The sequence below is a fragment of the Girardinichthys multiradiatus genome, chromosome Y (assembly GCF_021462225.1).
Source record: "Girardinichthys multiradiatus isolate DD_20200921_A chromosome Y, DD_fGirMul_XY1, whole genome shotgun sequence".
NCBI classification, from domain to species: domain Eukaryota; kingdom Metazoa; phylum Chordata; class Actinopteri; order Cyprinodontiformes; family Goodeidae; genus Girardinichthys; species Girardinichthys multiradiatus.
The window spans coordinates 39,990,365-40,003,174 of NC_061818.1; the positions used below are offsets into that span (position 1 = coordinate 39,990,365).

General features: G+C 41.6%; 1 long non-coding RNA gene across 1 annotated transcript; it reads right to left on the reverse strand.

Moving 5' to 3' along the window:
* Positions 1–69: 69 nt before the first annotated feature.
* Positions 70–12,273, reverse strand: LOC124864673. Its single transcript, XR_007037340.1, has 3 exons — positions 12,154–12,273; positions 382–501; positions 70–145 (listed from the first exon to the last, which is right to left on the reverse strand). It is a non-coding gene; the product is annotated as an uncharacterized LOC124864673 (long non-coding RNA).
* Between the last annotated feature and the right edge of the window lie 537 nt (positions 12,274–12,810).

Below are 12,810 nucleotides of genomic sequence, written 5' to 3' on the forward strand. Positions count from 1 at the left end.
TTGGTGCTGGTGTCGGTCCGGACCTGCCACCAGTGGTCGTTGGTCTTGGCCACCAGGACGTAGCGTTCGTTGGGTTTGATGGAGACTAGGACTCCGTCCCTGTCCTCGTACTCATACTTGAACACCACCAGGACCAGTCCAAGACCTGAAAAATCATATGGCATTACTGAGCAGGTCAAGGCGCACACAGAAAGGGTCACACTTGTACTAGGTCCATTAGAGGTTCTGCTCTTGTAGCAGGTTCGCTCGTTGATCAAATCTCAACCTGCTTAGTTGGGACAAGATTCAGATCCACAGCAGGTTGGTTTATTGATTGAAACTTAACCTGCTTAGACAGAACCTTTAAGGTCCAATTTGTTTCTGTATAAACACAGAACTTACCCCTAGACAGTACTGTGGAAGTAGCTGCCATTTTTACTTCCCTCTGCTCCTTGGCCCCGCCCCCTCAGATAGATGACTCTTCTGATGAAGGGTCAAAGGTCAGTGCTGATTCTCAGTGACCTTAAATAAAGAAAACATGAGATCAGCAACAACAGATTCCCAGTTGGATCCAGAATGGTTCTCCCACTTAATATCTCCTCACTTCATGTTTGAATTACAGTTCTTCAGTTTATCCCAGTAGGTCAAACTGTTAAAATCTCATGATTCAATTAACTTCAATTCAGTTTATTTCTGTAGTGCCGGATAACAACACGTCATGCCAAGGCTCTTCACAAAGTCAGTTCAATCAAATCATACAGATTCCCAGTCAGGTTCATTCATTCCAATTAATCCTGACTATCAACCAGTCAGATTCAGTTATTTATTCAAATTGGATAAAAAGTTTTTCTATCTAAGGAAACCCAGCAGATTGCATCCAGTCAGTGACTTGCAGCATTCACTCCTCCTGGATGAGCATGTAGAGACAGTGGACAGTCACTGGTGTTGACTTTGCAGCAATCCCTCATACTGAGCATGCATGTAGCGACAGTGGAGAGGAAAAACTCCCTTTTAACAGGAAGAAACCTCCAGCAGAACCAGAACCAGGCTCAGTGTGAGCGGCCATCTGACACGACCGACTGGAGGTTTGAGAGAACAGAGCAGAGACACAAAGAGAACAAAGAAGCACTGATCCAGGAGTACTTTCTATGGGAAAGAAAAGTGAAACATTAATGGTTGTAGCTCCTTTAGAGGCTTCGTCTTGGAGAGAAAGACTGAGCAGATGAACTATGACTCCGTTTTCAAGGTTAGAGTCTGAAAGAGAGCACATAGAGTTAGTTACAGTAGAAGCTCAGTCAGTAGCCATGTCTAGGAGAGAGAAAGGGTTAAACACTGAAAGACAGGGTCATGTGGATCATCTGTAGAAGGTGAGCATTAAGTTGTTGCCAGCAGTAGCAGCTTGGATGATGTCCCCCTCCAGGAAGGTACCACAGATAAACACGGAGCCAGGCCAGGTGTAGCTTCTAGAAAGAGAAAAGAATAGTTCAAATGTAAATTATCATGTGTAAAGTGTTGTGGTCCTGAGCTTTAATTCACTCTTCACAGAATTTGTTCTGCACTATAAAGGTTCTGAGCTCGGACAGCGTTGAAATCGCTTGCTGTCCTGTGCATGCTCAGGATGATTGATGAAATAGAACTGGACTTAGAGGGAGATTTTATTCTGCCCATCTCACCTGTTAAAGTTCTGATTGTTAGTTTGGGACATCTTATAGAACCTGTCTGATGCTCAGTTTGAACCTCTTCGTTCCTCAGCCAGAACATGTGGGACATTCTCCCACAGCTTTGTATCAATTTCAACATGTTTCTGTTGGTTTGTTTTCAGTTTTTTTGTGAGGTCTGTTGGTTCTGAGACATTTCTGGACCTGGCCCCAACCATTGTCTGGGCCTGTGAGGACTCACTCAGTGAAGAGTTTCTGCTCCTGAGGGAAGAATTTTATTGTATCAGGCAACAGCAGAGGTTGGATCCTGATCCACGCAGAAGAAGTTCCGACATCTTCCTCTAAGAGCAGATCTCCCAGGAACAGATCCAGAACATTTGGGACAAGCGGCAGATCCTAGAATCCGAACATTAACAGCCACTGATTGTTTTTCACAGAAATCCTGGAGTAACAGCAGATGCATGCAGAACCCATCAGGAATGACAGTAAAGAGCTGTTCTTCGTGTCAGAACCCGTCTGAATACGCTAACCTCCACATAACTCCAGAAACACGCAACCCAGCCAAGATTCGCTGGGAGAACATCTTCCAGCTCAAACTGGGAGTTCTGGTTCTCAGGCTCCCTTCAAGATATTGCAAATTAAAGAACAAGTTATAGAACCGTGGTTATGGTTGCAGAATATGACGAAGCACTCTAGAAGTGATTTCTTATTTAGTAGAGCAATAAAACATGTTTTCTGTATCTCCTGCTACTTTTGTCCATGTTTGCCCTCGGTCCAACAGGAGCTACAGACAAACAGCTCAGCTCGGAGAGGGAACCGGACTCCAGCTGTGCCTAACACGAATTCGGCTGGTGTTGGACAGATGGAGGTCCAGTATGTGGTGACGTTCTCAGGAATTTAACCTGCATACTTTAAATAACATGCAGACAGGCGAGGTTGTTGAACTGAATCTTGTTGGTGAACACCTGAGACCATCAGGACTCAAACGGATCCCTGAGGTCCTGTGACTTTTGTCTGCTGGATGCATCATCACAAACTAAAGGAGCTTTTATCCCAGATTCCCCCAGGCTCTAAGCTCTCCACACGATAGCCTTAGGATTTAGATCTCAAAACTGATCTTTTCAAATGTATTTTACACGATTTACCTGTTTCATCTTTGTTTTTACCTACTACTCCTTTTATTATTTTGTAAAGCACTTTGCAACTTTTATTGTGAAAGTTCAAGCTGTCCAAAATCTGTCCAACAGGCTAGGTGGATGTTTACATGTTTCCAGAAATCTAAAGTCCTGATATCCTGCAGCTGATAGTTGTGTTAAAACAGTTTAACATGAATCCTGTAGAATCAGTCTCTGCAGGAGCAGCTCTGATGCAAACAGATTTATTTATTTTAACTTCTGTTGAATGTTTAGAAAAAAATCTAGCTGCTGTTTTCTGTCCGACCCATTTTTCTGATTTGCCCACATTGCTTTATTGTCTGGACAAAGTTTGGACCTCTGAAGGACCCTGAACAGCTGCAGCATCTGATCATGATGACGTTTGGCCTGAATCCTCTTAGAAAGTGAGAAGCCCTGTCTCCAGTGTCAGAATGCTACACTCTGAGTTTTCCTGCCCAGCAGCCTCCAAGCCAGGCACTCTGTCTCACAGAACAATGACAGGGGCTGATTCCAGACCAGCTCTGTTGACAAAGGGAAGTCCTGCTCTTCCTGTCAGCTGTGAGCCCCACCCACATTGCTCTGTGGACTCCACCCCTTCATGACATCACATCATGTGTGTGTTTCCTGTCTTTGTGGAGGAACAATAGTACGACCAGAAGGATTCAGACTGTAGACAGACTGAACATTAATATCAGATCACAACCTGATCAGGTCCATTTGAAATCCGGTCGATTTTAATGACAGTTTCTGAGTTGGGACCAATGCCCAAGAGGGCCCATGGTGCTCAGAAGGGGCCCCAAGACTCAGGTGGGGTCAAAACACCCATGAAAGGCCTTGGAGATATGATGGGGCTTCAATGTTCAAGTGAGTTGTAAGACTTAAGTGAGGCCCTGGTTCTCGGGTGGGGCCCATCCATCCATCCGTCCATCCATCCACTCCAAATCTTATTCTGATCTGTTTCAGGTGTGTTTGAGACTCTGTGTTGGAATGCAGCTATCTGTCCTCCCTCCTCTCTGTTTCACTATCTGTCTGTGTGACTCGGCCCCTCCCTTCAGCAGACTGGCATGTAACTGACACACACACACACACACACACACACACACACACACATACCACTCTGTGTGAGCAGAAAACAACATGAGCTGTCAATCATCAAACCGAGTCGAGGTTTGTGGCCGGAACATCAACCAATCAGAGCAGAGCAAACATTCCTGCAGAGGATTGTCTCTTACTACTTGGTGGGATCCACAAAGGCGGCGTGCCATGTGACATCATGAGGCCAGCAGCCAATCGGAGCAGAGAACATCTGAGGAAAACCCAACCTTTACCCTGTGGGTGAGTGCGGGTGTGGTCACGTTCAGGACAGAAATAATAGAGCTGAGCTCATAAATCCATCAGCTGAGTCTTCCTACACAACACTGGAAAACAAACAGGAATGTTGAGAAAGTTCGACCACACGGAGTTAACATGACACAGAGCTACACGTTTACTATCAGACACATGATCAGCTCAAAGGCTGACAGATGTTAATCTCTGTGAGTCCACCTCATTCCCTTCATTGAACACAGCAGTTCAGGTGTCTTTCAGTTGGTGATTCACAAATTAACCTCTGAAATTTGTTTTATGAAGAGAAAGTTCTTCTACCGCTCTAGAACTTGGAACCTTCCAGCAGATCTTTAAAAAACCTTCTTAAAGATGACTGCTGTAGTATTCAGGGCCTCCAGTATCTCCCTTTTTTAATTTCCTGAATTCTTTGATGCCTTCAGGCCTCTTGAGCATAATTATCTTCAAAACCGGTTCAGGGTTCTGATTAACATGAATAAAAGACTTAATCTTCTGTAACGACCCTCATAACTTACTCTAAAAGATCTACACGCCTTCATCTCAGATGTTTCCAACATAAAAACCCTGTTCAGTTATCTTCATATCCTTCAGTCCTGTTTCTTTTAGGAAACTTTTCAAATGGATAAAAACATATCAGACCTTCTAAATCTCACCAAAAGCTAAAAACCAAACAACTGAGACCTTTGTGGTATGTCCACAGACCTGCTGAAGCACCTCTAAAGAAATCAAAGTAGGTGAAGGGATTCAAAAGATGCTCCCAGATGTTCCCAAGACCTGCACAGTGAAGTAGTAACTATCTCTAAGAACATTCAAAACTTTAGAAAAGCTCAGTCACATCTACAACCTGCTCTTGAGCTGTTTCACCCTGGGCCAGATGCTCCATCAAGATCTTGTGAACAATGTCTCCAATGCTTCATCTATAAAACCAAGACCAGGATTTGAACCAGGGACCTTTAGCTGAAAACCCACAGTGTTACCAATTCTATCACTATGCATCCCACTAATTCTGAATTAACATCTTCTAAAAGCTCTTTTGAACTTGATAAAGTGCCACTAAACCGATGTTTGAATGTCAGGGAACTTTAAGACTTTCTACTAACTGCTGGCTAAGGATCAACGTAAATACAGTAAGATTGTTATTCACGCTGGTGGTAATGACACCCGGTTACGTCAATCGGAGGTCACCAAAGTTAGTGTTGCTTCGGTGTGTAAGTTTGCTAAAACAATGTCGGACTCCGTCATTTTCTCTGGTCCCCTTCCTGATCTGACCAGTGATGACATGTTTAGCCGCATGCTGTCATTCAACCGCTGGCTGTCTAGGTGGTGTCCAGAAAACAATGTGGGTTACATTGATAACTGGCAAACATTTTGGGGAAAACCTGGTTTGATCCGGAGAGACGGCATTCATCCCATTTTGGATGGAGCTGCTCTTCTTTCTAGGAATCTGACCGAATTTATGAGTTCTCCAGAACTCTGACAACCCAGGATTCAGACCAGGAAGCAGGGTCGTAGTTTAACACTCCTCTCTGCAGCTTCTGTACTACTACCCACCCATTACCCTATTAAGACTGTCTCGCCCACGGCCAAAATTAAATATATTAAAAAATAATCTAAAAGGAGGAAATCAGGAAAATCTAATAAAAATAAACACAACTCAGACTAAAAAGAAAAATAAAACAATTAAATGTGGCTTACTGAACATAAGATCTCTCTCTTCAAAAAGACTTTGCTAGTTAGTGACCTGATTTGTGACAATCAGATTGATTTATTTTGCCTCACAGAAACCTGGCTGCAGTAAGAGGATTATGTTACTATAAATGAGTCAACTCCTACTAATTATTAAAATTTTCACATTCCTCGAAATACTGGGCGAGGAGGAGGAGTAGCAACCATCTTTCAGTCTGATTTATTGATTAGTCCCAGACCAATCAATAGCTACAACTCTTTTGAATATTTAATCCTTAGTTTTCCTCATCCAAATTGCAAAGCATTAAAACCACTTCTGTTTGTTGTTTTGTACCGTCCACCAGGTCCTTACTCTCAATTTTTAGATCAGTTTTCAGACCTTTTATCTGATTTAGTGTTAAATACAGATAAAGTTATTATAGTGGGGGATTTTAACATTCATGTTGACACTGAAAGTGATAGCCTAAATATAGCGTTTAATGCTATCTTAGACTCAATTGGCTTTGCTCAAAACGTTAACAAACTTTTTAACCGAGTACTCCCCACTTGAAAGAAATCTGTTCCACTTTTAATTTCCTCATTATCACTGAAAAGCACAGTGGAGGGCAATTATTTTGTTTCTTCCCCTTCACAAATTGATTCTCTTGTTCATAGTGTTTCATCATTGCGTGATGCATTAGACAATGCAGCTCCCTTGAAAAAGAATGTAATTATTCATAGGAGGCTAGCTCCTTGGTTTAATTCAGAGCTGCATACTTTAAAGCACAATGTTAGAAAATTGGAGAGAAAATGGTGCTCTACACACCTAGAGGATTCCTACTTAATCTGGAAAAATAACCTACTGTTGTATAAAAAGACACTTCACCAAGCTAGAACAGCTTATTTCTCATCATTAATAGAAGAGAACAAGAATAATCCTAGGTTTCTCTTTAGTACAGTTGCTAAACTTACACAGAGTCATAGCTCTGTTGAGCCATCCATTCCCTTAGCTCTCAGCAGTCATGACTTTATGGGATTCTTCTTAAATAAAATTGATTCTATTAAAAATAAAATCTTTGACATACTCCTGAAGATGATTACTTCATCCTCAGCAAGTGAGACAACATTGGAAATAACTGCAGAACCTGATCTGTGTTTGGACTGTTTTGATCCTGTGGAGCTTCCTGAGTTATCAGAAATATTAGCTTCATCTAAACCTTCAACTTGTATGTTAGACCCAATCCCAACCAAATTATTTAAGGAAGTGTTCCCTCTGATTACCAGCCCCATTTTAGATATGATTAATCTATCTTTAGTAAATGGATCAGAACCACAGGCTTTTAAGTTAGCTGTAATTAAACCTTTACTTAAGAAACCTTCGCTTGATCGAGATGATTTAATAAATTACAGACCTATATCCAATCTTCCATTCTTATCTAAAATTCTTGAGAAAATAGTTGCTAATCAAATGTGTGAACATTTATACAGCAATGACCTGTTTGAAGAGTTTCAGTCAGGTTTCAGAACTCATCATAGCACTGAAACAGCTCTGCTGAAAGTCACTAATGATATTCTTATGGCCTCAGATAATGGACTTGTGTCTGTTCTGGTTCTGTTAGATCTCAGTGCTGCATTTGATCCAGTCAACCATAATATTCTCTTAGAAAGGCTGGAATATGCTGTAGGGATCAGGGGAACAGCGCTAGGCTGGTTTAAATCTTATCTGTCTGACAGATACCAGTTTGTTCATGTAAATGATAAATCATCTTTAAACTCCAGGGTTAATTGTGGAGTACCACAGGGTTCAGTACTTGGGCCAATTCTCTTTACTTTATATATGCTTCCAATAGGTCAAATTATCAGGCAGCATAGGATACATTTTCACTGTTACGCTGATGATACTCAGCTTTAATTATCCATAAATCCTGATGAGCCCAACCAGTTAGATAGACTACAAGCATGTCTTGAAGATATAAAAACTTGGATGACTTTAAATGTTTTGCTTCTAAATTCAGACAAGACAGAAGTTGTCGTCTTTGGACCGGAGTCTTTAAAAAAGAAACTGCTTCGTCAATCACTTAACCTGGATGGTATTAAATTGACCTCCAGTAATAAAGTAAAAAACCTTGGTGTTAACTTTGACCAGGACATGTCATTTAAATCCCATATTAAACAGGTTTCTAGGATTTCCTTCTTTCACCTCCAGAACATTGCCAAAATTAGAAATATCCTGTCCAGGAGTGACGCTGAAAAACTAGTCCATGCATTTGTTACTTCAAGGCTGGACTATTGTAATTCTTTACTATCAGGATGTCCACAAAATGCAGTTAAAAGCCTTCAGCTGATTCAAAATGCTGCAGCAAGAGTTCTGATGAAAATTAAAAAGAGAGATCATATTTCTCCTATTTTAGCTTCCCTTCATTGGCTCTCCTGTGGAACCACCTCCCAGTTTTAGTCCGTGAGGCAGACACCCTGTCTACTTTTAAGGCAAGGCTTAAACTTTCCTTTTTGATAAAGCTTATAGTTAGACTGGCTTAGCTTATCAGGGAAGGAGCCTTGTTCCCTCCCTCTTGGATGGAGTAAGGGGGAGTCAGGTTTAGCCTAAACTCCGTTTCTGCTACCTGTATGACCCCTTCTCTTTTCCAATGGTTATAATCAGTCTGACAGAGAGAGGTATCCCAATCTTTGTGGTTTTTAGTTTAACAATGACCATCAGTGGGCTCTACATGGACAAACTTTATCAGTTTATTATTTTACTTAGTACCCCTACACATAACCCATTCTAAAATGGCCAAACTCTAACACTCAGTAGTTTAATCTAACCTCCCCAACAACCCTACACCATTCCTAACTCTTTGTGAAGAGCCTTGAGACGACATGTGTTGTGAATTGGCGCTATATAAATAAACTGAATTGAATTGAATGAATTACCTTGAGCTTCTTCAATGACTTATTAGGTAGAATATGAAGGATGGCTGATTGATTCTCCTAAACAACCAGAGCCATCTTCTGAAGAAGCCCTAGACCAGGACCTGAAGAGCATTTAAAGCTTGAGGACTCCTGTAGTCAGATTTATATTTCTTCATGAAGACGTTCATGTTTACACACCACTGCCAGAACAGTGCCAATTGCTTGTTAGCTGCCGGCTGGTCAGAGTTCATGGCTAATAAAGCAAGCAGTTACCATGACAACTGAAGTTAACTAACCCCAGGTTACTCCGCTCTTATTAAACCAGAGCTTAACTTTAAATAAGCTGCTTAAATCAGAGTAGGTCTGACCTTTCTGAGGATTTCAGGTGGATTTCAAGCACTTGAAGGAAAGAAGGAGAGACGATGATGATTGTTTGGATCTAACAGGATCAAATATAACCAGATCTCCTGCTGTAACTCAGCATAAACTGTACAAAGGAACCAATCTAGAGCAGATTTAAGATCCACTCTGACGCTCAGACACAAAGTGTCAGATAAACCTGACATATGACTGTTTATTAGATAAAACTCACTCATGTTTAGTTTCAATAGTTTCTAAAATTGCAGTTTGCACAAATCAATAAACATAAACATCCTGGAGTCAGAATATGAATAAAATGAGCTCAGATCCAAAACATTCCTCTGCTTTGTGTCTGACTACAGAGACTGAGGATGATGGAATCTGATGTTTTGTTGAAACGATGCAGAAAAGACGACAATGCCTTTCTATGTGCAAACATGAGAAACGCCAACATCAGGACTTCTTGTGCCTGAATGTGATCAAAAAGTGGCTCGGATTAATCGGATGGACGATCAACGCTTTCCTTTAGGGCTGAATTAAAACCGAACCAATGAGCAGAGGAATGAATATTTATACTGATGTTTCTGGGTTAAATATGGACAATGACTGAAGAACATCTCCAGGGTTGGACCACAACAAGTTCTCAATCACCGCTGCAAGAATAAACAATAACCCCCACTACCTTCAGTCAAACTCAAGAATTATGAAATCAACCTGAGACGTAGAGAAAATGATGGGATTGTGACCGATCTAGATCACGGATGGTTCTTGAGTTCCTACTGTGGTGTAAAACCAGAAGAAAACGTCTCCTGACAGTCTGGAGGTCTGGAAGGTCTTCAGGACTGAAGCTGTTTTCCATGCAGTGGTAGAGTCCCGCCTCGAGGTCCTCCTTAATATGACCATAAACCAGTTTCTGTTTTTATCTCCAAGGGACTGTTTCCAGATCATAGACCTGCTCCTGCAGAAGCAACACCTCACTGCCGGGTCAGAACAACGTCAGGAATCATCTTATAATCTGAAAGTTGTTCATTCAATTCTGGCTCCTGCTACAGAACAGTGTGCCATTGGGCAAGGCACCTCACCCAGGTTTCCCACCCACCTGTGCATCGTTGAGCATCCGGCATTAAAGACTCATTAGGTAAAAGTGTTTTGAGTGTTCAGTATTTAATATTTAGCATATTATAAATGAAATGAATCCACATGAAGCCCACTGAAACAACCTGAAAAAACTGTTTTAATAACGGCTCTTAGAAAACAAACTCTCCCCATATTTCTTCCTAAATCACAGTTTTTGCTGTTTTCATTTTTCTAAACTCTCCACTTTACAAAGTAAACATAATGATTCTTCTTAAATGTTTTAATAATGGTTAATATGAATTTAGAAAGAAAATGTAAAGAGTTCAAGAGCAAAATATTCTAAATTTAATGGCAGTATTTTAATGACTTTAATCCTTTTTGCAAAATAAAACCTTTTCACACATGAACTTTCACTCAGGCTACATATCGCCAGTATTACCTTTCTACCTCAACCAGCAGCTTTTATTCCAAACTTTGCAACAAAAGGTAAACATTTAGTAAATGTGCATCTTGCGCTATTGAGGATCTTTGCACAGGGTTGTCGAGGTGATTGGCTGACGTCAGCTCCAGCCATCTCTGTTCTGATCCAACAGGTCGTCCTCCTGTCAGGTTGTTCTCCTGTCTCATAAATTACAGTAATTGATTGCTTTGCGTTTTAATTATTAATAAGCGGTTTTGAATCAGCGAGCGGCGCTGAGCTCAGGTCCACTTGGCTTTCGGGATGAAGTAGAGATTAGCCCCGTCTCAGGCAGACAGGAAGCTGCAGCGACCACTACAGTCTCTCTTTCACTGTGATCATCAACGTTATGGGAAAACAATCACTTAGAGTGTTGGGAAAACCCAGACTCTTCAGAACTTACCCACAAACCACCAAAAACTTCCAACGTTTACTGGAAAACCAACATAGAAATCTGGACGTTGGTTCGAAGTTCCTGGGACAACAGTTGGCAGGACGCTGATCAGATTGTGTTCCTCCACTGTGGTTCCTTATGTGTATTTGAACACATCACAATGAGAATCAGACAGGAACCAGAACATAACAATGTGGGCCTGCAGTGGCAGACAATGACAACGGTTCTTTAAAGCCCTAAAGCTGAACCGGCAGATCCTGTTCTGACCTGGTATCAGAGAGAGCTGTCTCCTCTTGGAAGAACTAATGACAGTCACAGTTACAGCAAGCAGCTCTACAGGGACTCTAATGGACCCAGAAGAACCAACTGTGGTGGAGGTGCACTGTCACCGGATCAGATGTGCATCAGAGGGCCTACAGAGAGAACCTTTCTCTGATATCAGAAACGTTAACCTGAACTTCTCTGGAACAAGCTCCAGGTCTGGTATATTCTGCTGAAGTGATAAAGACTGACCCGTTAGAGAGGAAAGGAGGACCTTAAGGTCTGAAGTTCTGCCAGGGGCTCTCAGGGACTCACCCAGTAATACCAGTCATCAGAGATTCTCATGTCTTCCAACATTGACCTAACTGCAGCAGAACCTCCTGGTTTCATGTTCTGCTGCCTTCAGTGTTTGCAGGATTTCAAAGCATTGGATAGAAACAGAAGAATGTGTTCGGACCGGTTTCTCCCCTGAACTTTCATACAGTCGCCGTGTCTCATATGAACTCAGAGGTAAACAACACCTGACAGCATGAAACACATGAAACCTTCCTGATCTCTGAGACCAACATGTTTCTGGAGATCCCAGGGATTTCTCCTGGAAACTGAAACGTGTCCAGGCTCAGCGTTGGTCTGAAATCAGAACAGGGTGTTTCTTTTTCTTTGAGCTAAACACACCCGGCCACAGAAACCGGCCTGAAGCTCGGAGTCCCTATACACCGGGCCAGAGAGCAGATCTTCACAGTCAGATTTACTTCAGCAGAACCTTATTTTACTTTTAGCTGTTTGATATGGAAAATCAATCAACTTCTTAATAATATATCTGGTGCCACTCTGGCCACAAAATCAACCTATAATACATTCCTACTAAATCCAGAGGGAGAGAGATGGTTTTACCTGCAGCAGAAGTTGGATCCAAACATCCTGATCCAGTTATTCTCTGATTCTGAATCCTTCAAACAGGTTCCTGCCTCTGAGGCTCCACCTCTGTCCGACCTGCCAGTCCCAGCATGTCCTCCTCCTCCTCCTTGACTTGACATCCTGTTCTTCAAAAAAAATCCACACACGTCTCTGCAGATCAGCTGGAGAAGATCAACAGCCCCATCTTCTGGCCGCTAGTAAGTGGTGCACCTTCATCTTCCACCACCTTCTTTAAACCCAGACCCATTCTGGAACCAAGCTGAAGTTTGCTTCCAATTCAGCAAACGGCTAAAGGGCATTTCCTCCTCATTTTTCAGTACCTGAAGCATCTTAAATATGCTCTAGTTTAAAAACTACAATAATTAGACTCTTCAAACCTGGACTAGATTATACTACTCTGATTGCAGAATAATTTAAACCCAGTTTGTGATTTGTGAAACCTTTATTTGATTTATGGTCTTAATTGTAGTCTGGCATTTTATTAATTATTTCCAGACCATCTAACCTGGTACTGACCGAAGCTTTACAGGAGAACTGTTCTGCAGCAGGAGAAACATCTTCAGTGAAAAACAAAGTCTGAAACATAACTTATGTTTGTCTGATATTTAATCTTCATAGTTTTATTTTTCTTAC